Below are 26335 nucleotides of genomic sequence, written 5' to 3' on the forward strand. Positions count from 1 at the left end.
CCAATCAGAAAACTCTCTGTCTGCAACTGATAAAGGTCTCGGCAGGGTACTGATGAGGCCAGAGCCTTGGTATCTCTAAGGGGACACCTGCAGCATGTGAGGTGAAGAAGCTAAGCAGGCTGATCTAAGAGAAAGGAATTAAGGTGGTCTGTAAAAAATCTGATAAACAACATTCAAACAGAACAAACTAGGTAGCTAAAGTGTAGGGCTCAACATTCCAAGAGTCCCTGAAATGCTGTTCTGCTCTAAATCGTAACACAAAGAGAGAATCATCTTTTAGCTCAGAAAGACCATCCAAGGCATAACATTTAGTTTTTGTTCATTAAAAGCCACCAAAATAATTTAACGGATTATCTGATTCCCTCCAGTGCATGAATTCATCTGTGCTACTTCATTTTTTACTTTGTTGTCTCTATGTCTTTAAAGGATGCTGGAATGGTGTATGTGACTTTCTAAATTATAATGCCAGAAAATAATTGCCTGTTCATTGCTTTTTCTTTTCTTTTTTTTTTTTTTTTTAATTTCTTGACCCAAATTAAATATTTTTTCTCACTTTATCTCAGTATTCTTTCCTAATTCTGCAAATGGGATACTTATAATTACAGCTCATATTAAAGCTGTTAAAAAACAGCATATTATTATATGATAAACCCAATGTACTTTATATTAATCCCCATCGCTCTGCTTTAGGGCAAACAGTTTCTCATAACTTCTTTCTATGATATGACTTGTTCTTACTATATTAACATTCAAAATTAATAGTGAATCCTGACCAACTATCTTATCAAAGCTAAAGAACTTCTAGTATACCTCTTTTGTCACCTTATAAACATCTTTTAACTGTTCAGACTGAAACCATTATTTTTATCAATGTGTAATTATTTTAAACATAATTCTATGAATTATCTTTATTTCTCCAAATACAGATTATTTCCACATACCCCATGGATTTATTCTTTGTAACTTCTGGGTGAGCTGCACTCCTGCTTTCTTGTTTTCCAGTGTATCTGGCACCTATCTGAGATACCTGCAGCAAAGCTTACATTTATCTAGGTTTATAATGAGCTTAAGATCAAAAGAAAAAAAATTATTATTTTTTTTTCTTTTCAAAATGACCATTTCCCATGTATTTTTTTTTCTGCTTTCAAAGTCTTTCTGTAATCAGAAAACAATGAACAACATCACAGTGAAATAATCTAATTGTTACAGCTCTGACTTCTAAAAAAAAGCTGTCAAAACTACTTTAAACTTGACAGTTTATGCAAAACCTTTTATTACATGTTTAACGTGGCCATAGTACCTACAAAAAGAACACCAATCAAATATATGTAGGTATTTAAAAAGTGCTTCAAAGTCAATATGGACTACTGTAAACAGTCTTATATCAAGCTCAGAGCATAGTTTTAAAATTTGCCATGAACTAAAATAACTTATACCCAGCAGGACTGATCAAGCCTTTAAAGATATATGGAAAATATCCGCTCTTCATAGAATATGACCTTCATAACTCAATTTATGAGTCATTCCCTCACTTGTGGGATATTTTCAATATCATAATTGTAAAAAAAGAAAGAAAGGAAGGAAAAATGTTCAGTTATTCATTTTGCAGGGCCTTTTTATTAAAAGCAGAAATAACATTAGATGAAAATCATTTCACTGATAATTTTAATGAAATATGAAGTGCTTTGAATATATTTTATTGCAGGCAATATAGAAAAAAGGCACTGGCTGCTTAATGTGTCATTTAATGAATGGATTCCACATTGCTTTACTTTGCTACATTTGGAAGTGAGGGCCGTGCAAAGATGATAGCGAATGGTTTCAAAAGGGGGTTTCTTCCCACATTTTTAAATTGCTCTTCACCTAATGGAAAGTGCAAAGTATAATACAGCAGAAATGAGGCTGAACCAAAACACTGGAGCTAAATGCCTTAACAAATCTCACTGAATTTCATCCTGTAAACCTATCTCTAATATGGAAAAAAATGTGCAGATAATGTCCTAGCTTGCTGAAGGTCAGGCTGCAATCAGAAGGATTCTAGAAAATCAGATATCTCATCTAATCTGCAGTGAGCTAACATGGCAGTTGCTCTGTTAGCCCAGGTGAAGATGAAGCCCCACTTGCTTTGCTCCAGGGTGGAAGCTCTGCCTGCAGTAGTAATGCAGGAATCATTACAGGGAAGTCATTTAAGTCAGCTAAGTCATTTATTCTACACCTTTTTTGCTTTTAATGTCATCTCAAAGAAAACCAAACCAAGTGGCCATTGCAACAACAATCCTTTCTCCACTCTGTGATGTACTTTTGTGAATGACTCTCTAATCTACCTGTTATTTATTTATTTACATATTTATACAGAGACATACATGTCTCTGTACTAGCAAATTTCCCATTTTTAAGCCCAAACTGTACAAGGTTTCCTCTGTTAATAGCTACCAGCTCTCATCTCAGGCTTTTTCTTCCTGTAAGATGCAGATTCACTAGATTTGTCTAAAAGGAATGAAACATAAGTGATAACCATTCTCTGGATGGGTCTGCGTGCTGCGGTAGCTAGCCCTTGGTGTTGTCTGCATGCTATTCTCCTCACTGCCAAGAAGAGGTGAGGGCCAACAATCTCTGACTCAGAAGTGCTAGCACTTAAGCAATAAGTGATCTGGGCTCCAGAGCTCAAGCTTATACCCTGACACTTTTTATTTAGCAGTGCATAGTCATTGGTACTTAGAAAGCAGCCCTCCACAATCACAAACATTGGGTTTTAACCTAAAAAAGAAAAGTTGCAGGAATTCATCAGAAAAAAAATGCCAGAGAAAATTTTATTTTACCATTACAAACAGACTTCTTGTGTACTAGACATAATACCCTATTAGGTTAGAGAACAGAGTTTACATGAAAAAAGAAGGTAGAGTGTATGAAGAAGGTCTGAAGCTGGCATTATAAAAGAAGGCTAGTCTTCATGTGCTGGAGAAACTTCTATATCAAGCATAAGAAGGATACTACATATATTCCACGGTCATGAACACAGATAAAGAGGAAGAAAGTGAGAACTATCCCAGATATTCACCATGAAGTAGGGAAGTGGCATTTTAGTCCCAAGACTTCATCTCCATGAACCTGGATGTAGCATAAATCGATGCAACACTGCAGTTCTTACCACAATGCTGATTGTAAGAACAACTGTGGGCCAGCAAGCACTCTGGAGGTCTTGTGGATGTGACTGGAAAAGGGAGGACTGGCAACCTCACCATTTTTCTTACTTGCATCATTGCATTTTCATGGTTGTCAAGAGAAATGATAAACTGAAAAGGAAAATGAAGACAGCAAATCAACCAACAAACAATCAAACAAGAAAAAACAAACAAACAAACAAACAAAAAAACTAGGCAAGGAGTCATATAATTAGTTCTTAACTTCTGTTATACTAGTGTAGTGTTTTACACATCCGGGCAGCTGAACTCCATCACAGCTGCTCTGTCACTGTCTCTCATCAATGGAAAAGGGGGAGAAAATAAGATGGAAAGGGCTCAAGGGTTGAGATAAGGACAGGGAGATCACTTAAGAATTATCATGACGGGCAAAACAGGCTCAGCACATAGGGAGATACATGTAATTTATTGCCTATCACTAACTTACTAGAACAGTGAGAAAATAAAAGCAAACTAAAAGCACCTTTCCTCTCCCATTTAACCTCTTCTCCCTCCTCCCCCTAAGCAGCACAAATGAACAGGGAATGGGGACTGTGGTCAATCCCTGACACTTCTTCCTCGTCGCTCCTTCATGCTCACTCTCTGCCCTTGCTCCACATGGGATCCCTCCCATGGGATGCCATTCTTCAAGAACTGCTCCCACGTGGCTCCGTACTACGGGGTCTATTTGTCAGAAGCAAACCTGGGGGGGCTCTCCATGGGCCACAGCCTCCTCCAGGCCACATCCACCTGCTCCACTGGAGGCTCTTCCACGGGCTGCAGTGTGGAGATCTGCTCCATGTGGCAGCCTGCTCCACGAGGGGCCTCTCCACAGGCCACAGGGGAAATTGTGTTGCGTGCCTGGAGCACCTCCTGCTCTCTTGCACTGACCTTGGGGGCTGCAGGGCTGCTTCTCGCCCCTCTCTCCCAGCTGCACAGCAGTGTTTTTTTTTTTTTTTTTTCCCACATTCTTAACTCTGCTCTCGCAGAGGCCCAACCAGCATTGCTCATGGCGCAACTCAGTTCAGTGTAGGGTCCCTTTTGGAGCCAGCTGGGGCTGACTCTGATCTGACATCGGGCAGCTGCTGGGGTCTGCTCAGAGAGGCCATCCCTGTAGCCCCCCTGCTACCAAAACCTTGCCACGTAAATTCAATACAACCACAAAGCATTCTGTGTATCAAAAGACTTAAGTTGCAAGTGAGAAATGGACTGTAGATTTTTCAACAGAAATCTTTTAATTAGCCTTGTTCAGATCAAAAAACAAACCCAATCAAACCAAACCAAAAAACACACAAAGCTTTTAAATTTAATTTCTACTTTAAGTACTAGTTAAGCTGGTGAGGACTGACTTCATTCTGAATCAGTAGATATAAACCTCAGATTCACATTCCTGCCTCTATTCAGCTCTAGAATTTCTAGGTAAGAATGCGTATATCAGAAACTCATGAGATGTAAAATAATAAAAGCAGTAAAAATTCTCTCTTGGTAGTGATGCTTAGGCAATTTCCCAGCAAAATACATTAAACCTGATCCATAACTTTCAGATAACTTTAAAGGAGATCCCATACGCACACACATACAGGTGGCCAGTTTCAGTCAGGTCTGGATGGATGCTGACCCTACACCTGTAGAAGCTGCACAGGCACATCTTTATGGCACAGGATGTCCTGAGATGGATGAACAGCAGAAAATCCAGAATAAAAAGAAAGTGTCTCTGACTTGTGTATATAAGAAGCAGAAATGGAGAACAACCTTTTACCCTGGGATTTTTCCATTTTTACCTTTCTGATGCCCAGAACAGACACTGAAACAGACACTGCTTGTTAACAGGAAGAACATCTTTCTTTTAGCACATACTAATGAAAAATAAAGAATACATTTGGAGATGTAATTCACCTTTTTCAATTGTTCTAAAATAGCTTTTTCGTAACACAAAACCTGCAAACTTAACACCATATGGTCTTAGAACCTGTCAGTTATGTGCAAACGCCAAGTATTGTTAGAGACCACATTATCATACAGATCCATAAACAAACAGCTGCATAATTTCTCAGATGATTATCACCTCTGTACACCTGGCGTGTATGTTATATATAAAAAATTAACAAACAAAAGTGAGAATTTTACTATACTGCAATGTTGTCATGGCAAATTGCACCATCAAAATCCAATCGCACAATACAGCTTTAGGCATCAGTATGACGAGAGAACTGTAGTATATAACTGTAGAGACAGTGCTCCATTAAATAAGATGTGAAACAGGCCAGCATGGAGCCTGAAAAACCCAGGAGGTGCTGAAGGCAATATAATAGGACCCCATGGTCAACAGTATCAAAGGCTGCAGATAAATCAAGACAATGAAAGAAGGAACTTCTCAGTTAGCTTGAAGCAACATATCCTCATTACAAACTCTCACAAGAGCAGTTCCAGCACAGTGGCAATATCTGAAACAAGACTGAAATTTATTAGAAAGATTTTGTGTATTGAAGCCAGTCTGTTATGACACAACAGCTCTGTTCAGGGCAAAGAAAAAGAATGGAGAACCAAGGTGAGCTGAGGAATTGCCACCAATTCCAGATTAATTGCCAGATTAAAACTTTTTAATCTTCTAATACAGTTAAAAAAGATTATTTTATAAGTATTTCAGTTCTCAGATATATTCTTTTCTGGATTATCAGTTTTGGCTTTGGTCTGAGCTACTAAGAAGGAGGACAACGTATGAAAAAACTAAACACCAGTCACTAAACACCAAAATTAAACACTAATCTCTAAAATGTCCACACGATTTAGGATCAGTGTGACATAAAAAGGCTGATCAGATGGCATTCACTAGGTGTCTTCCATCTTGATCTCAACACCTGAATCTTTTCTTTGGGATCTACAAATTCTCAAGCTCAAGAAACTATGTGTGCCTCAATACTTCGTTAGAATCATAGAATCATTGAGGTTGGAAAAGACCTCCAAGATCATCTGGTCCAACTGTCCCCCTACCACCAACGTTACCTGCTAAACAATGTCCCTAAAAGAGACACAGAAAGTAAGTGTGAAGGGAATTGCATGCTTGCAGGTTCAGTCTGGCACACACTAGTCAAGTCAGACCTCCTCATAACTGTTCTTGAAAAGACAGCTACAAGATACAAATATTGACCTACTAGATAGTCTCCACTGCAGGACTGGAGATATGCAGGACTCCAAAGACTGAGGTACACAGGGTCCTTCGTGCACTGAGGTTTTTACCAAGCATGTGAACTTAAAATATGTAAATAATGCCAGAAGCAGAAAACTGAGCTCAGAATTCCCTCAATACTATATTATCTTCCAGGTTACAGATTTCTCTTCACCCTAAGGGTCCTTCCTGAATTTCCCACAGCATCATGGTTTCACTAGGACAGATCAGATAAAATGGTTAAGGCAGTTTCTTGGGCAATGAAGGATTAGAACGCCTTTAGGGCCCAGATCGCGGCCCTCCACCTTCATCGTCTGGAATAACTGCAATCATATTTATAAAATACCATAAACCTATATTACAAAATACAAAGTGGTGCTAGTGTGAGATTTGAAATGCTAAATTTATTCCTAACTAAATAGAATAACAAGGGACAGGACAGGGCATGCATATGACTTCCCATATTACAGCAAGTCTTAACTTTAACCTCTGCATTAATTTTTTTAGCTTAGGATATCAGCTTTTTAAAATGGCTATTGTAAGAACTTTTGAACAGTGACATACAAATCACCTCTCTGAAGATTAGTTTATTATTTTTCCATAGAAATTGATAACAATTTAGTATAAATAATTAAAGCTAAATGTTTGCAATGAATTTGACTGAAACATATGGTAAGAATGCAATACAAATCCATAAGGCAGGGAAATAAAAAGTCATAGACTAAATCCAAATCCTCTGCTAGCCTGAGCTGCTTAGTGATAATGTTCACATGGGGCTCCATTGTGCCTGCACAGTTTAAGTTTGGAGCAGTATCCTACAAACAGCTTCACAGCTCACAAGCTGCTGAGCATCCTCAGCTTCACTGTATAGATATGAGGCTGGTGATAATAACTTACTTGCTATAAGAGCATTCTGTAACATGAAGGATTGGCCTCATGCTCCTACTGCTGTGCATTTCCAAGGATTTGTGAGTTTGTCATAAATATGAAGTGGTAAATACTAACTAAAAGTAATAATACAGATTTTATCCTAGATATTCCATTAAAAGTATTTCTCACTTTAAAGGTTGAAATGGTTCAGCATTTAGCAAGAATAATTAGATCACATTCCAGTTGTAATTAAGTAAGAGCTATTGCTAACAGCCTTAGTTAAAAAGATATAGGTACGGTCATGTATGATTTCATAGGTTGAGATATATTCAATTTGAAAATAAACCAAAAGGAACATTACTGTCTTGTATTTTTCTGTCACACAAAGAACATATTTACTCCAACATATTTTGTATATTCTAAAGTCATGCCCTATATTCAGCTGTTCTGTTGTTTACCTCATTTGACTCTAATACAGGTATTTCAACTGATGTGGCAAACTGCTTAAATACTTTCATGTCTGTCCAGGATTAACATAAAAATACCAACATTCTCATTATCAAAATGACCTCTATCGTTCCAACATAAAGTTTAAACATTTCTTTGAATGTTGAATAGTAAGTTGTTCGTAGTAGTCCAGATTCTAGTAACTTTCATTCAGCTTTCACTCATTATCCATAGAAATAAAAACAACAAAAAATCATATAAGAATTTTGAAAAAATCAGTGACCTAGGAATTTGTCAAGCACAATGAAAAAGTAAATATTTGGAAGATGACTAGTAACAGTGCTATGATGCTCATAGAAGATGGATGCAATGTACCTTTCTTTATGTTCTTATCCTCCATTCACATAAAAACAAGTAGTTTTAGCTTATGTAAAACTAATTTATGAATCTAAACTGTGGCAAATAAAGTGATACCCTCACAAATTCTCTGCTGATTGGAGGCTACTGAAGAGTTCTCTCCTCTCTTGTGAGGTACTCTTCTCTGCTGAGGACTACATGTACTAATTCATTTTTCTGGATACAAAACAGGAAGAAACTCCTATAACACCTGTAAGGGATTCTGTAAGGTAAAACTCTGCATCACTTAAACAATGCAATGATAAATATACTGGAATATGTCAAGAAGCTTATTTGTTAAGTAACAACAAACAAAGAGAAAAAAACAATCCCACCTTCTTTTGTCCTTAAAAGCAAATTAAGTAAGTGACATAACTTCAGTCTCTGAAATGTCATCCATCAAAAGTTTGTAACATTTTTGAAGCAGTAATGATCGAACCTGCTGTGACATCTTCATTGCCTCTGGGGTGCCAGAAATTCTGCTGCTTTCCCAAACTGACAATCATGTAACTATTTAGAAACTCTCTGGGGAGGTCAGCATTAAAGCAGGCTGGAAGGAGCAAAAGTAGCACATTCTTAAATTGAAAAACTTGTTCAAGCTACCGTATGCATAACATCCCTATTTTCAGTGTGTAAAAGCAATTATTTGTAGGAACTGTGTATTAATAGTGTCATTCAGTTGGTCATTTGAAAGCATTTAGCAGGGAAAAGATGAGTTGACAGTCTTCCTCAGACTGCCTCAGTCAGGGTGCAAAGAGTGCCATATGTAACACTCTGGGTTCAGCTGCCTGTTAGCTCTTACTGATCCTGTGAGACTCAAGGGTATGCTGCTCACTGAAAACACTTAATACATAGGAACACATGGGAAAATATATAGCATTTGCCATTGTATTTCTCAAAAAGGAACAGTTGGATAGATACATGTAAATGGTGTTATAAGGACAACCGTCTGGTTTGAATTCTTTATGCCACTTGACTTAATGTCAATTGACAGTTTATCTCAAAGCCTGATTTATACATGCAAATAAAAGATTTTGGTTCCATAAAAGCTTTGTGTGAGTGGAAGAACTTATTTATTTATCTATTTTTAAAGTTATTTCCAGCTTTTTTAAAGATGAGACATTGAATAGTACATAGAAACTGCCCAGCATCTTTTATTCCACTGTTGTTGTATTTGAAATGAACCTTTTCATTTTAACCTTTTAACCTTAACCTTTTCAGGTTAGCACTCAGGATGGTCTGCATGTGAATCTAACATATTTTGCTATCTTTATTTTAAAGAGAGAGTAGTAGCATTAAAAAGACAGACTCCTGGAGCAAAGAGGTATATTTACCACTGGCCCGTTCTATACAAGCCAATGGGCTTCTTTTGTAAGACACTAGCATTTTCTGTTTAATTTTGGTGAATAAAGATCAAAATCAAATATTTTTACCAGAAACTATCTAGGCAGAAGAGAGTAAAAATGACAAGACGTGTGCATTTCTTTTCTCTCCTGCAGAATTCAAGAGCAAACTTCAGCACAAACGTGTTCTGAAAAGCAGTTGCTGATGTCTTTCTAAAGCAAGAACAGGTAAATAACACTACTCTTGTGTGATATAGCTGCATGACTGCAGTTATCTGGGAAGGCAGGAAAAGCAGTAGTATATCTAATCAGATTTCCCGTACTTCTACAACATCATTTTCCATGCTTAAGCAGATGTATCAGAACAAAAGAGACTGGCAGCAACTGTAAAATAAAGCTTAGATTCTTCTCATACTTGTGTCTGATTGACTGCTACACACTGACTTATCAGAGGAACTGGGGAAAGATGTGTCACATACATACATCCCATTCTGAAAAGTAGGCAGTTAGTTCTGATAGATAAATAGAAATGAAAAATCACAGGCAATAGCTGACTGAATGAAACCTAACACTCAAATTAATAGGATCATGCCATGCCGTTGGTACATGATAAACTTGGGAAGGACAGCTGGGAGATTCTGGGCATGTCATAAACCACAGTCAGTACAAGCTTAATGATGGTGATGCTCTGTCAGAAAAGCTCTATTTGGAAGACAGTCACAGACCTTCCTCACTACGTGGTGCCACAGGCTGGGGAGAAGCTCTACCACTCCACGCTACAGCTGAGGGATGTACAGCTCATGGCAGCAGCATAACTTCCTACAGAAAGAAATTACCTGCAGCTTGCTCTGTGGGAGAAATAAAAGCCTTAGATAAGAACAGGAGCACTTCCTCCTGGAGTAGAGGAGCAGCTGCCTAAGGCATGGGTACTAATGTGAGTCAGGAGCAGCAGCAGGAGGGAGGAGGAAGAGGCAGCTACATTGGAGGGAGGAACCAGCCAGGAGATGGGCAATCTGAGGTATTGCTGACCTGTAGGAGCAGGGTCGGGGTACAACTAATTGGGGATGATGTTGGCACTCTCAGGGGACAGAGGACTGCGTAACTGCTGTGAAGGTAGTATGGATCATGAACAAGGTGGTGGGGTATGTAAAGATAAGAATAAAGCTGGGGAAGGCAACATCTAGAAATTTTTGTGTTGAGTGGGATGGGAACAATGTTATGGGACAGGAAGACATGGAAATGACGTCAAAATGATTAAAAGAAAGGTGGAAAAATCCTTGTGATATTAGAAAGAATGGAGTGCAAAGTGTTGTGGTGTATGATTTTCTCAGGCCTACAGGAGCTTCAAAATGTGTCATATCCTACAGAAACATGAAAGTCTGATTTTTCTTAGCCCAGACAGCTCCAATCTGCTCTAGTCTTGCATGTACTACTCACTCCGAACTCACAGTATATACAGAAGTGCAGATGGCCCCACAAGTAATTGAAGATACCTGCTGAGTGAATGCTAATGGAGAAATACTCCACTTTTATCCTTTCTTGTAAGCCATGCAAAGTATTCTTTACCACCTAACCCTTCTTTCATCTGTTACTTAAAGTAATATTGCAGTAAAGCCCATGTGACTGGAGACCATTTGACTGTCAGGTTACATTTAACATGTTTAATGAAAATTTAATGTTCCTACAATTGATTTTTCTCTCAGTGGCACTGAATTACTTATGAATAACCTCATCTCTACTTAAACAAAACATGTTCCCCTAATGAGGTACAGCTAAATGGAGATCAAAGTGATCTATGATACAGCATCTAACCAGCAACACTCTGAATTGAAGTCCTTCGTATTCTGGGGACAAGCAAGCTCCAACAGGTGGAAAAAGAAGAAGAAAGATGAAAGCTGCTCCCATACTTGAGTGAGGAAAGAAGTGGCTGGGCTTGAGAGGAAAGCCTTGGTGAGTGCTCAGGCACTGGGGGCTGCTTTCTCTTATGCTTCCTCTTCCCTTCTCCCACCTGCATTTATTTTTTTTTCTCCATAGCCTTTTTCCCTTCTCTTAAGAAGAGATGTACCTGTTCCCATGCCTCCCATTCATGACTTGTTTTCTATGTGGCTGTGCAATAGGATGGACTTCTTTCAAAGGGTGGAAAGGGGATCTAGCAAGATGAAAGGATGGTTTACGCTGACTTGCACTGATAAATAACTTGTGTTCTCAGACTTTTATAGGAAAAAATGAAAAAAGCCAAAACAACAACAACAACAACAAAATCACCACACGATCTCCTTCTGGGACAACTTCTAAATCCTCAGGGAGTTTGGAGGCACCAAGGACAAGTTAGGATTTGTATTGATGTTTCTTCCTAGACATGATTTCTATTAGAAACCTGCCTTAATCTGTGTATAATAATGATGGAATAAATTGCTCTTTCAGTCTACCCTAAGGCTGTCAATTCAGAACTCCCAGCTCCTCACCATGCTGATGCTGCATGCTCATGGCAGGACCACTCCAGGCCAGTAGGAAAGAAGTTATTTTGGAAAGTACCACACAGATGCCAAATGATTAAAAGCACTAAAATTGAGGTTTAATTTTAAGGCAGGTTTCTATGAAACACCAATATGAATGGTGAAAATGAAGAGGCACAAAAAAACAAATATTATGTATTTATAGTAAAAAATAATATAAAGCCAATTCAATCAGTCAGTAAGTGCCATCAAAGCAGCATACACACAGATTTCTTGGACAAAGATTTATTTACATTTTTCATAGTAAGCTAGTTTCAGAAAATGAAGCATGTCTTTCGTTGCTGGATTTATTGGGTTTCACTTTACATGGGAACGTGAAAGCCAGCCTTTAATGTAATACACCCAGAGGAGCAGCCTTTACTAAGCAAAATCCTCCCCTGAGACAGAACAAACCAGTTTCCATTAATATTGTTGATCATTCATGATGTACAAATTAGGGCAACTGTGCCAACCACTTCAGAAGTAGCTCAAATAACTCATGTTTCAGTTAATTACTCAATTGTGTAACAAAGAAAAAAAAAAAGAGTAAAGTATTCGTTTATCAAAAAAGAAATTTAATGAAAAAGTTTCATAAAAAATTAAATTTCCTACTTAAAGTAGAACAGCACTGCATCATATTTTTCAAAACCATTAGCCTTAAATTCTGGTACATGTATATGAAGGTAAAATTTTGAACTGTGATTTCTGCACCAGTGAATATCAATATATTATATAATGACTAATGAAACTTCCTGGCACTTAGGTCCTTGTGACAATCTTATTAAATAATAATTTGCTGAAGTGTGATGCTTTATGGATCATCACAGATAAAAAGCAGCTCTTTAAAGTATTGTTCTAACATCTGATTACAGAAACTGAAGACAAAGAGATAGAAGCTCCAGTGAAGAAGAAAAAGTCAAAGTCTTTTCCAGAACTGCTCTACTTACTTTTTAAATGCATCAATATGTATTTCATAGTTGTGAAATTGTGCAAAATAAATATATATTATCATTATAAAACTGATTCACATTTATAATATATAAATTATCCTACTATCTCACAAGGTTTAAAACAGAATGGAGAATGTAAAATGAGGAAAAAGGAATGAAAGAAAGGTACTTTTTTGAGATTTATCTATGAAAATGTGTTTTATCAAAAAATGATGGTATGAACAATATAGCAGAATAATTGTACCAGAAAATCTTTAATGCAAATTAAACATATCTGCTGTACCACCTACTTACACTTTCAGTTCAGAATGACATCTCCAAGAAACAAGACTTCTGTAGTAGTTTAGCATAATAAAAAATATTTACTGTATCTACAGTGTTTTGCTTGCAAGATCTTAAGAAATATTAGACGTTCACCAAAAGGCCAAAAAAAGTACTTAGGCTACCTATCATCCTCTCCAGAGCTCAAGATAACAAACCAAACTTAGAATTTCAATTATTGAAGAATAATTGAAGCTTATACTGATAATAAAACAGAAAATAGAAGAATGTGAGAATGAATCAGATCTCTATTGCCATCTTTAGTGCTATGTCTAACTCTAGCTGAGGTACATTTAATTTAAAAATATGACAATGTACATATGCTTTCAGGAAATATCAGGAAGTTTCAGGAAATGGAATTGATTTTTTTTGATGAATTGGGACATATATTGATCATGAAAATGCAGGTGACTTTGACTCAATTTGACCACAAAGGTCACCATAATCTACAAATTAGCTACTAGTGTTGACGTCTTATTGGTAAAAAAAATATAATTCCCTATTTTAACATTAAGAGTGCATTTCAGTCTATTTAAATGCATATCTGAATTCATAAGACCACATGTTATTAATTAACTCTTTAGTGTTCCTATCACAGCATCATCAGCATGAGTGTTTGGAATTTAAATTATATCAGTTACCCTGGCTGATACATAAATATATGAAATCTCAGTGCAAGTGCACAGGTTTTAACATTACACACAGTTCGAAAAAGAGGTTTGCAGTATTTTGCAAAACTGAGGAATATATACAGAAAGTCTAGCAACCTCTAATGTTTATTAATGATTTTTAAAATGTTGATGCTGGAAATATAAAGCTCCAGGTAACTGAATTTCAAACATATTTTTTAAGAAAAGAAAATTTAAAATGCTGTGTATGCTAGTTGTTACTTTGAGATTGGAGACCTACACTGATCCAACACTACATGACATTTATTTTTGAAAAAATATAATTTAATCTACGTTGGTGTAATTTTCCCATACAACCTTCTCTTTAGAACTTTGCTATTAAATTATTTACTTTAATGCTACAGTATATCAGTTAAAGCTTGAATAGAATTATGGTATCTGAAATGAACTCATGTGGATGAATATTTGTCATGAATCAGGGATACACCAGGTTTTCTTTGAAGACTGGGACCTGAGCAGCTGTGGCAATTTTTCTACCATATATTCTGTCCAATTACTCAAACTGATACTACTGTCAGAATGTCTTCCACAATTTTCCATGTATAACCATATGGACAGAGATAACCATTGCCATGAAAATCACTAACAAGGTACTACCCATGATTTCCAAGAATCATATTTAATGAATTTATAAATAGAAATACTTATATATTTATATATTAATTTTGAATCTGTAAAGACAGTTTTTATTTTCTCTTCTGCAAAAGCTCTATCTATCTTCTTAAGGACAGGTAATGTCTCTCCCTGCTGTAGACCTCTCAGTCCTCAGGTGTAAAATTGAATAGCAGTATTTATCAGTACTTTGAAACATAAATTTTACAGTGTAGGAAATTAAACACAACATAAAAGAAGAAGGACATTTCACTCACATGACGACTTTAGAAAAAACATAGGAAGAATAGGCTTAACTCATTCTACTATATTCTTATTATAGTTATTTTTATGAGAGCAAATTCAATTTATTCTATGTTAAGTTGTTATCAGACAAAGCACATATTCAGAATTCTAATGCTCCAGTGAATGATTGTTTAATGTTTGTTCACTGTGTCTTAATTACAAAAAACAGAAATTACGGAAAGTTTTGGCCATTAAGAAATTGCGTAATACTAAGGTCTATTAGACCACTGAGGTATCTCCTATAAGAAATGAAAGCTCTGTGTGTGAATACATTTCAAATATACATTTCAAACCATATGAAAGAATATGGAGGATAATATATATATAGCATGAAAAACATGGGGTAGATGAGATTGTTCAGCATTGACTTTGGATTTCAGAATTCAGTCTTCAAAATAAGCACTGACAAGAATCACGAAGAGACGTCAGAGAATAAAGGTGGTGATCAAAGCTGATTAATTTAGTGAAAGGGTGGTTGCCGGAAAAGAATCTAGAACTGAGACATTCTTTGAAACTTTTACAAAAAGTCAGAATTCTGTTATGGACAGTTCTGAAGACAGCTACATGTGTGTGGGAGACTGAGACCAACTGTAATTTTCAGCACATCTCTTCTGAAAGGGCTTCAGGGAACATTAATTTCCTTTAATTAAATACACAAAGTTTTAGGCAGACTTTTTCCATATCTCAGGAAAATCGACAGGTTCCTGTGCTGTTCATTGACTTCAACCAACCTATCTTTATATATAGACCTCTGTATATAGCAAGAGAGGAGAGTGTCTGTAAACAATAACATTTCAATGTGTTTTGTGAATGCACCCTATTCAAATGCATATCAAAAGACATAAAACTACATCATGCTATTAATTAGCTCTTCAGGGTTCTTATCGCAGCATCATCAGTGTAAACGTTTGGAATTAAAACTATATCAGTTTCTCTGGCTGACACATAAATTTATGAAATCCCAATGAAAGTGCACAGCTTTATTATGGTTCAAACAAGAGATTTGCAGTAGGAAGGCAGTAGGTGAATGAAGTTAATTCAGGAATTGCTTGAACAAACAAAACCAAAATTTTCAGTATGATCATCTTCTTGCTCTAAACGCACAGAGTAGAAAGGCACCAGCTATGCTTTACTTTTCTTTTAAAGAACTAAGAATTGTAGAAGATACTCCTGATTGTACACATGTAACAGATTGAAAACATTTTCTTCTGTTATTTGTTCCTTTTTGTGGAAAGGTAATTTTAACTTAATGGGCCAAACTTTTCATCCAGGTCCCAGAATAAAAATACTCCTGTTTCATATGCTAATTGGATAATCCTAGGTGCCAGATTAACAAAACCATAGTGTTAAATCAAGCAGGAAATGCATTTATAGTTGTGAGGTCATTATTCAAATGAAAGATTTCCCTAACGCAAGAGGAAAAGAAAGTTTGGAATGAGTATTAGTTAAACAGTGATGTCCCAGTATATAACCCCAGATTCTGCTGTGAGAGCTTGTTCAAACACCAACAGCCGGCAGTTGCGTTCTCTGTGAACATCTTCCATGCATACACACAGCACTGTTCTCTCCATTGCTGTGATGTGCAAACATCAACAATTTGACAAACAAAGCTCTTAATTATGAAAAATCAGAGCATTTGATACCATAAACAGAGCTACAGAATTCCTCTTCATATGATAAAAACAGAAATTAAGAAAACATTATGGAATAAATAGTAGTTTCTCAGTGCAAAATTTTCATTTAATAAGAAGGGTTGTAGAGTTGAATGCCTGGAAATTTGTCATTCTAGACTGAGTGACGCAGTGTAATTTCATTTCTCTCTAGACACATAGCATGGGAATCATCTTGCAAATAGGTGAAGGACAAAAGGATAAATTATACAGTGTTCAACCAAAGAATGAATGGAGCCACCAGCCAAAACATTTATGCTTGGGAAGTAATCTCAAGCAAAATTATTATGCACAATACTGACTTAACCCCTAACACACTGTAAAAGTTTTTCAGATTATCTACATACATTTACAAATGAGTAGTTCTATTATACAATATCCATTCTACCAAATAAAATGGGAGCATTTTCTGATCTCAGTGTCAATTTACTCCATGGTATGATTTGTATCCAACTGATTAAATCCTCTCAGCCCCCAAAACAAGGTAGCGACATCTAAACTCCTCTGGGAATGGTTTCAAATCCCTGCTAATTCCTGAACTGTACATCATCTAGGAAAAAAAAAAAAGTTAACCGTCATGAGCCTAAACTATGACCAGTGTGCCTATGGTCTGCTCTGCAGCTTGGCTTGGTCTTAAACTAGTAGTTTGTAAAACTACACTATGGAAACAAAGAAGTTATACTTTGAATCATTTGCCGTTAATGGAAATTGAAATTTGAATCATATGCAGTTAATGGAAAACTACTGTCTAATTTAATATTCAAGCTACAGGAAGATCTACATTATATTCTATAAAACGCCTTTACATGAATGAGGTAACCTCAAAATGCATTGCCACAATCTGCAGTTTTTCCATCTTTGTCTCTGACAACATAATTGATTCCTTAATTGATTCCTGCCTCCAAGATTTTTACTTTTTATTTTTTTTATAGTAATTCAGAACTGTTTCTTTATGTATCAATCAAAAGGTTGCTGCCTAAAACCACCTTGGACAACAGCTGACCTGTTAAGTTTTATTTTGCTCTAAAATGGCATAATACCATTCACCAGCAAGTCACTATGCCACCTTGAAAAAGACAATCAAATAAATCTATTCAAGGGCTTGGATATGCCATACTACTAGGTTAGGAGCTTTTATTTTATTTATTTTTTATTTTATTTTATTTTATTTTATTTTATTTTATTTTATTTTATTTTATTTTATTTTATTTTATTTTATTTTATTTTATTTTAATTTCTTCTGTCTTTTTTTTTTTTTTAATGTTACGAACAAAATATCTGTTGAAACTGTTTTTGGAAAAGCCATGCATAGTAATTCTGTGAATATAATGTTAATGGCTTAGAACTTCTTCTATTGCTTTCAAGAGTGTTCAGAAGACTTTCTAAATAGATAGTGTCTAGCTAATCATATATTATAATATAGTACATATATTATAATATATATATTATATATAATGTACATATATATATATTTTTTTTAATCAGAATTTTTGATTTGTAACTGAGAGGTCCCAGAAAAAGTGGAGGAGTTGTTGACTATTGCTAAATTCTTAGGCTTTCCTTTCTTTCTGTAGGATGAAAACTGCAAGATTAATAATGGCAAATAGATTTTTCATGAACCACCACACTATGGAGAGTCATGTTGTATGTCAGCAATCATAACAATATCTGATTTTGAATTTTGCTAAGTCTTGCACAGATGTAGATATATAAACTATAAAAGTCTAACATGTAGACTATAAAAACAGCATTATATTTGTCTGTATGCTGCTTTCAGAAATCTTGTATACCTCTAGTGATACACACAAATTTCAAAAATCCTGTTGCTGAAAGTTATCTTACTGATCTACCTCAGACTTCTGAGAAGCCTTCAGACATGACATGTCTCTTGCACTCCCCCACCCTGGCAGTGTTAATGACCTGGCATTTGTGGACAAGGAAGGCCTGGGAAGTTGCATCTCTGTACTGCTTCATAGGATACTGGACCTGCTAATTATATCAGACAGTGCCAAAGACACCCCCACCTAGTGGGTTTTTACCTCTTTCCTTCCTCCATAACTTCATACCTACTTGAAAATAGGTCATTATCCCCTAAGGCTTAGTTCTTATGATGTTCAAAACAGAGTAAAAAATCCAAAACCTTGAAGGGATTTGTTTTTTAGGTAATGTATTCTGCTGGTAACTGTGCCTGCCAGCCTGCCACTGCTGTCCTATGTATGCTCTACATCTTGCAGTCAGTGTTACAGAGTGGCTGGCATGGTTCTGCAAGTGGTTTGAGCCAGTCTTGAGGTCACCATGGTCTGTGGATGGTTGGGTAGCCATGGGTTAGAAATAGCAAACAGCTGTTTTAGTTCTTGTACCACAGATAAGAGACTTTAAATGAATGTTTTGATTTTGTCCTTACAATGACTTCCTCCCTTATCCCCTTTTTCTTTTATTCAGCTGTGTGGAGGAAACTAATTCTGCTGTTATGCTCTGAGAGGACTTCTGATGGGTGTTTCCCCATTATTCTTTTTATTTCATATTCCTTATTACTCTATTTATCTATCCATTCACCAAAGAACAGTATCATTTTTTCTCTCAGTGGCTGGCAAAGGTGGTCTGCGGGGCTGCAAAAGGAATGGTGAAAATGTTGGTCATCCTTCATGTCTTAGGAAGCCATCAAATTCCCAGGCTAGCCCACTGGGATGGAAAAACATAACATGCTAGCTGAAACATGTAATGCAGGAGAAAATTGGGATATTTTACCAGGCCATTCACCACTGAGGATGAAAAGAAGACCCAAGGGAGAGAGTTCTTTCAGGTTTAATATAGAAGTTGTTCATATTGTACAATAAACATTCACTGAAACTCCTATTAAGTCTCAAGATTAAACTATAATGTGAAACCCTCCAGGAAAAAAACAAACAAACAAATAAACAAACAAAACAAAACAAAAAACAGCTTCTTCTCTTTTGTCTTTATGTTACAACACAACTCAGTGTGGTTGTATCCATACAGATTTTCTCTGGATGCAAAGGATGTTCTCTATAGCTACCATTTCAGGAGAACTTTATTAAGAAGGGTGAAAAGAATTGCAAGGAGCAGGCAGGACTTGCAAGTAGACTTCATTTTGTGCTAGGTAGTCATGTTACAGTTGGGATTTACAACCTAACAAAATACCTTTTTTTGTATAAGTATCTCTGCTAGTGGCAATGGGACGGAGACAATGGTTTCATCCTTTGGTGTGCACAACTCATCTGTAGTCTTAGATGTCCTTGTGACTTTGGGCAGTCAAATTCTTCCTGATTAGCAGAGCAGTCTGTCTTTGGCCTGACAGTACACACAAGAAGCTCTGGTCTATCTAACTGATGTGCAAACTGTTACTGGACAATGAAGACTTGCACTTTGAAAGCTAAAGCTCCAAATGAAATTTGGAAAAACAAGCATTACTACATGATCTGTAGAGAGAAGGTAGAAATTCAAACTGGAATAGTTTTTCTGAGTTCAAGTAGTTGCAACAATGACTACTTTACATACCATAAGGGAAAAAATCCCTAACTTTTATGATTTCTCTAGCCAGTTTTGACTTAAACACAAATTATGTTTTATGAGAATGAAATCTGAGGGCACTGGGACAGTAATTATCATGCTGAGGATAAGGCAAGGCTCAATATTATGTGTATGTGTGTGAGTCGTCCTGATGGGCTTCTTTTGATAGTAACAGTAATAAAGCTAATGTGTAGGTTATAGGTGTTATTATCAGAATCAATTCTCAAATGAGTGAAGAAAGTGAAAGGTTTTCCTGCTTGCATAATGTTTGATTCCTATTAATTATGATTTATGTTATGTTATGTTATGTTATGTTATGTTATGTTATGTTATGTTATGTTATGTTATGTTATGTTATGTAATACTATGTTAATTTTCCATCATGGCTCCATTTTCTTTTGTCCAAGCAAGGATTTAAAAATAGTTTTACAAGTTTTCTTTCTCTAGTCATTTTGCCCATTAAGAGAAGGATCCAAATGTTTTCCCAAAATAGATCTTTTACAGATACTCAGCAAGGAAAGATGACTGGGGACCAGCACAATCAGTATGTCTTGGTTCTGAACATGACTAGTTTCTGGGAACTACAACCTTCCTGTGGGTCTTTTATATTAATCTAGGCTTCATGGAATCCTCATAGTTCTTCCCAAATAGTGCTTGTCCCACCAGCCTGATCCACATGCCAGCACACCCCAGGACACATCTTTACACCAAATGCCACCTCCTTCAGCAGAGCAGGATGAATAGAGGGAAAGTGGATGTGGTTGTGAGCTGGAGGATTTTTGACAGTGGTGACAATAAACTCACAACCCCTTGTGAAAACATACTTACAATGCAAATTCACCAGATGCTTAAAAAAAAAAAAAAAGAGAGACTCTTGCTGTATCCAAAATCCCAAACTGAAATTGAAAAACGCTGTTAAGATTCCTGTACACAAATATGGGGAATTATGTTCAAATAGAAGTTACTCAAATTCCATAGAGGTTTCTATTTCATCAATAATTCATGAATTTGTAAATTCATCATTTGTAATACTTAAATGTTTCCATGAAACTAAGTAGCTTTCATGTTTCTAGTTAAATATAGTGAGTGCAGGTTATTGCAATGCTCTCTGGGATTCTGCTTTGACCCTTATTTCTTTAAAATTGCTGCATATTTATAGAAGAACAGCTGAACTACATCCTTCAATTTTGATTTGAGGCTTTGGAGACACAGTAACAGCTTTTGGATTTAAATCCTCAGATGATGCCCATAATATAGTGGGTGAAATGTCAGGGGGGAAATGAAAAACTTATGACAGAATAAGGGATTTGCTAAACAATTTGAGAGGATAAAATATGCAACATTGTTAAGAAAGAGGCCCTTGTCTTCTGTGAATTGAAGTTGTCTGGAAAAAGGCAATTAATAAAAGAGCAAACTGGTGTCTTTTGAACAATGCCTAGCTTGCCTCTGAATTACACAAAAAAAGGGGAAAAGCAGTCCCAGAGATCTAGCTGGCGTCAGATAGTGCTGCTCAATGTGAAAGCTTGAAAGCTTTATAAGGCTTTTGGTGATGTGACAACATCAGAAATATCCTGCCAGTCATTTTTATACAGCTTGTGGTTTTGCCTTTCTGTCAGCTGCCATGACCTGTTTGATTTTGTTCTTAACATGAATTTTGCATTTTCAATAGAAAAAGGGATCGATTCTGCAGACACACTGGTCCAAATTTTGTAAAACGCTAAAGGGCAAAGCAAGTTGAAAACTAAGCAAGCATGTAAGCCTTGCTTAATGCTAAAGCACCTGGTGGGGTCAGCTTCACAGAATAATAAAGCATACTTGATGCACAGATCTTCTGCAGTTGCAGAGCTTGTGTCAGACCTAACTGCCTTCAAATTCTCTGTTTCTTTTCGGTTTAAACATAAGGTTAGATCTTCATTAAGTAAAAGGTGCTCCATCCCCCATGAAGTAAATAGAACAACTTCATTGACCTCTGCTGAACTGCAGATTATAATTCTCGTTGCTATACTCAGCTGCAGAGAAGAAGAAACACAAATACATTAATCATTTTCAATTTATCAAATGCTTTCACTGAAGATTTCAGTGGAACAAAATCATACAGAGACCATGTGATGGTACCTGAAGGGTTCACCACTCTTCAGTTTTCATTTCCAATAACTAACAAAGAAGTAAGTAGAAGTAAGTAAGTCACACTCTAATTTCTATGCCCCTTAACACCTGATTTACTATCCTGCAGGTATATTGTGAACACACCTGCAATGGAAAATTGCAATTAAGAAGTCATTCTCATAAAAGTTCAGTTCTGTTTTCACATCTTAATCCACCCAAACCTCTTTTCTTTCAAGGATGGTGCTGTAGTTAACATAGATTCAGATCTTCTGAGTCACACTGATAATCATACTCACTGATGTAGTAGTCCTGCATGCTTCCCAAAGTACTGGGGGATGTGACTGGATTATCTTTGTTATGGGAAGTCTTATTGGGCTGGTTTAAGTAGCCTGTTTCACTGCTCAAAATATGTATTAGAACTCAAGAGACTTAATATTTCTGGATCAGCTTTGTTGTGTAATACTTAAAAAAGGAAAATTAAAAATTTAAACCTTTTTTTTATTAATGACTAAATATTAACATTTGGGAATATTTCAGTGGCCTTGCTTGTCTGAGTTTTTGTCAGATCAAGACTGCTGTTACTGACTGTAGTAAGTCCTCAGGGTGACAGAATCACTCAGTTTTATTTCATGGCTTTCATGCTTTAAGAACATAAGGTTTTTAATCTGACAAGAGACTCTGAAGCATATCCAAAGAGTTAGAAAAGATTTTTGCAATTCCAGAGAAATTTAATCTGTCACTTTGCTTTTTGGCAGCTAATCAGCAGCATATGCAAAAGAAAACAATTAAAACAACCAGCAACTTTACTGTGGAGGAATTTACGGAATTCTCATTGCTCTTTTTTGTTTGTTTGTTTGTTTCCTAGCATATTATTTTCAATTTTTGGAGATTAAAAATACTGTATGTATTGCTCTATTTAGAATGGGCAGAAGGTTTATTTGTTGTATGCGCATTTGTGTATAATTTATTTCCCAAGAAAGTGTGAGATATGGTGTCAATTTCCCTTCATTGTGACTGGGTTTGCATCAGTTTATTTTCTGCTAAAATGTTCCAAGCAGAAACCAGGTATTTTGTTATAACGTAAAAAAACACTTATGATACTTAAATATATATATTTATTTCTACTTTTAATACAAAAGATCCACATACATCTTGTATTTTTTAATATAAAAATATATTCATTATGTTCAATAAAATAATTGGAGTATATATGAGTGGTTTCATGAAAAGATTTATGATACTTTGCTTTACTTGCTTTTTCACATTTATTCTCTGGTATCTAACAAGAGGTAAATTTTCACTGTAAACTTTCAAGTGTAGAAGGTCTCTCTTTCTCTCCTTTGTCTTCAGGCAGATTTTAAGATCGTAGTTGCTCTGGGATTTTTGTTGTAATTAATCACAATTGTTATATTAAAGATATGTGAGAAAAGAGCAGACAAACTGTCACCATAATCATATACTATGATTTCTCCAGAAACCAGACTAAAACCCGAAACCACCTAAATAGAAAATTCTCCATATCTACTCCAACTGTCAAATACATAAGCTGAAAGGCTCCCAGTAAAAATACTTCCATCACTTCCAGTGACAATACTTCCAGCGGCACATAACCAAGAAATAATTCATGAGGCAATTCTATGCTATACAATCATTCTGAGTCAACAAGTTCTGCACTTGAGAACTTGTTCTGCACAGGTTTTGCAGCTGAGAAAAGAGACACAGGCCTCAGGGAACAGCCAGATTACAGTTCTTGTGCTAAGGTTATGGTTCTACTGCTAAACTAGAGGACAGTTCACTATATTTTCTGATGATTAAAATTTGTTTTCACAAAATATCTCAAACAGAGGTCAAACTGTTTAATAATCTGAAAATCTTGGCTGCCTGTGACCTATTTTCTATGAATTCATGGCAATTATTACCCAGTTTCACATTTCTAAGTGCTGCATGGACCTTGATGATAAATGATAAATTTCTTTCAAAACTTAGGTCTTTCTGAGAATACAGTATTTTTTTTTTCCTTGATCTAGAAATGAGAGTGGAAGCTTTGCTTTAATGAAAATTAAAAAGTGTTATGAATGTCTGAATTCTTAAAATATTAAAAAAAAAAGAATAAAATATTTTTTAAAAAATTAATTTACCGTAACTCTAAATTAAAGAAAATACCAGTTTAAGACACTCCATTGCTGCAGAGAGAACATTTTTAAAGAGAATTTCTAGATGCCAGAAGGCCTCTCTGGCAGATATTATTGACTAAAGTAACTGACTTTTCCTTCACTTAAAAAAGTTTTTTTCCAGTGCAGGTGCACAACTGCTCACTGACATTCAAAAGCACTCTGCAGACAGAGAATAATGACCTGTTTCTGTAATAAAATTGTAGTTCAATTGGATATTTCTTAGAACTGTGTGAGATCTTGACTTATATCTCTGGTCTGCAAAGTCAGGATGGAAATGGATCCTCATGCTTACAAGCTTTGTTTGGTGTGAAGGAAGTCAATGGAAGTGAAAAAAAAAAAAAAAGAAAAAAAAGAAAGGGGAACTAAAATGTCAGAAAGGGAAAGCATATCGTTCTGAATTCTTTCAGTTTTCCTTCCAAACCAGAAGTGCAAGTAGAAACAGACAGAATGAAAGCTGACATAGTACAACTATGAAAAATTGTTTTAACTTCAGAGATCATTTAATTTGTGTTAGATATGAATATTCTGTTCAGATCTTATTTCAGATGAACTGACTATACTACATACTAAAGTCTGTGTACTTAGCCAGAGAATATATTTTGGAAAAGTGGAAATCAAGGAAATGAATAAGGAAAGCTACTATTTTATTATTAATATAGACTTGAGTCTAAAATATTATTCCAGATTTTTTTTCCAGAAAGATGGTTTGCTACCTAGCTTTTCTTTAAATTTGAAGGCTAACATATAATCCAAGCAAACACAAAATTGTAAGGCAAAATCAAATTTAGAATCTATGAAGCAGAAACAAAGATCACTCCTGTAATCTACCTAACCCAGCAAAGAGAATTTTATTCCAATAGTGGTTTTCATACTGTTACTTCTTTACAATTACAGGTTCTTTGTATAAATTAATTTGACTAATTCTCCAGTAAGACCACATCTGATATTTTTTCACTAATGTGTTTCCTACTGAGCAGGAAGACAAGCACATTAAAACTATTAAGAAACGAGTATGTCTTAAACTGTAGCCCATAATCACCAGTATTTCAGATTTCTGCCTGAATGCAAAAAGAAAGGAGTGTTATATGCAAAAAAGGAGTGTTATTCTTAGAGTACTTCATTTTTATCATCTTTACCTCTTACATCAGTGATAACCACCTTTTTTTTTCTTCAGTCTTTTATTTAATTTGATTGGAAAACATTATCTTTTTGAATACACTTTAGCATGCCTTGCAGACTAGAACAGCTGCTGTATTAGCTCCTTTTCAATCTGGGATGGGCTCAAGCAGAACCAGTCACCCCAGATTCCCCTATGGTCACTGAAATTCTGGTTTATATAGTTAAAGGAAGGTAAGTGAGATTCATTCTTTGCTAAAGTGGGTCAGATAATTCACACCTTAAAGATGTGTATATCTTTAAAGACTGTAGCATTTGAGGGTGATTTGTTACACTTGTAAGAATTTCTAACGCAAATCTCCAAAAATAAGCGAGTGGAATTCTACAGTCTTAGCCCACTCTGAGAATGCCTTTGAGTGGACTAGGTTAATCCATTTCAACAGTGCTTTAAACCAGATCACGTAGTTTTTAGCATGTTACGAATTTCAAAACAGAAGAGGAATTTTGCTCAAAATGCAAAATATGCTATTTTATCTAGGAATTTCCTTAATGTGATAAGCATTAGGGTAATTTTGTGACAGATATATAATATGATTATTAAATCTGTGTTTCAGAGGACTTCAAGCTAATGACATAACATCTGTTGCAAAAATAGGCCATCCAAAATCTTAAGTGTATACACACACACACACACACATATACACATATGGTTTCTCATACTCAGAGCATAGATTAAATTCTATCACTGCTCCCCCCCCCCCCAAAAAAAAAAAAAAAAGAAAATAAAAGAAACAAAAAAACCCAACACCTGTTAGACATCACATTGAGTGGTCCTAATAGAAGGAATCTGTCCTTTTCAATAGTTCCAGCATTATGGTCACTAGGGAGACTGACAGACTATCTTTATACCAAATTGGAAAGTACAAATAGATTTTATATGAAAAGAAACCCTGAAAAACCTATGCATATATATTTTTCTCTCAAT

The sequence above is a fragment of the Anas acuta genome, chromosome 2 (genome assembly GCF_963932015.1).
Source record: "Anas acuta chromosome 2, bAnaAcu1.1, whole genome shotgun sequence".
In the NCBI taxonomy this organism is placed as follows: Eukaryota; Metazoa; Chordata; class Aves; order Anseriformes; family Anatidae; genus Anas; species Anas acuta.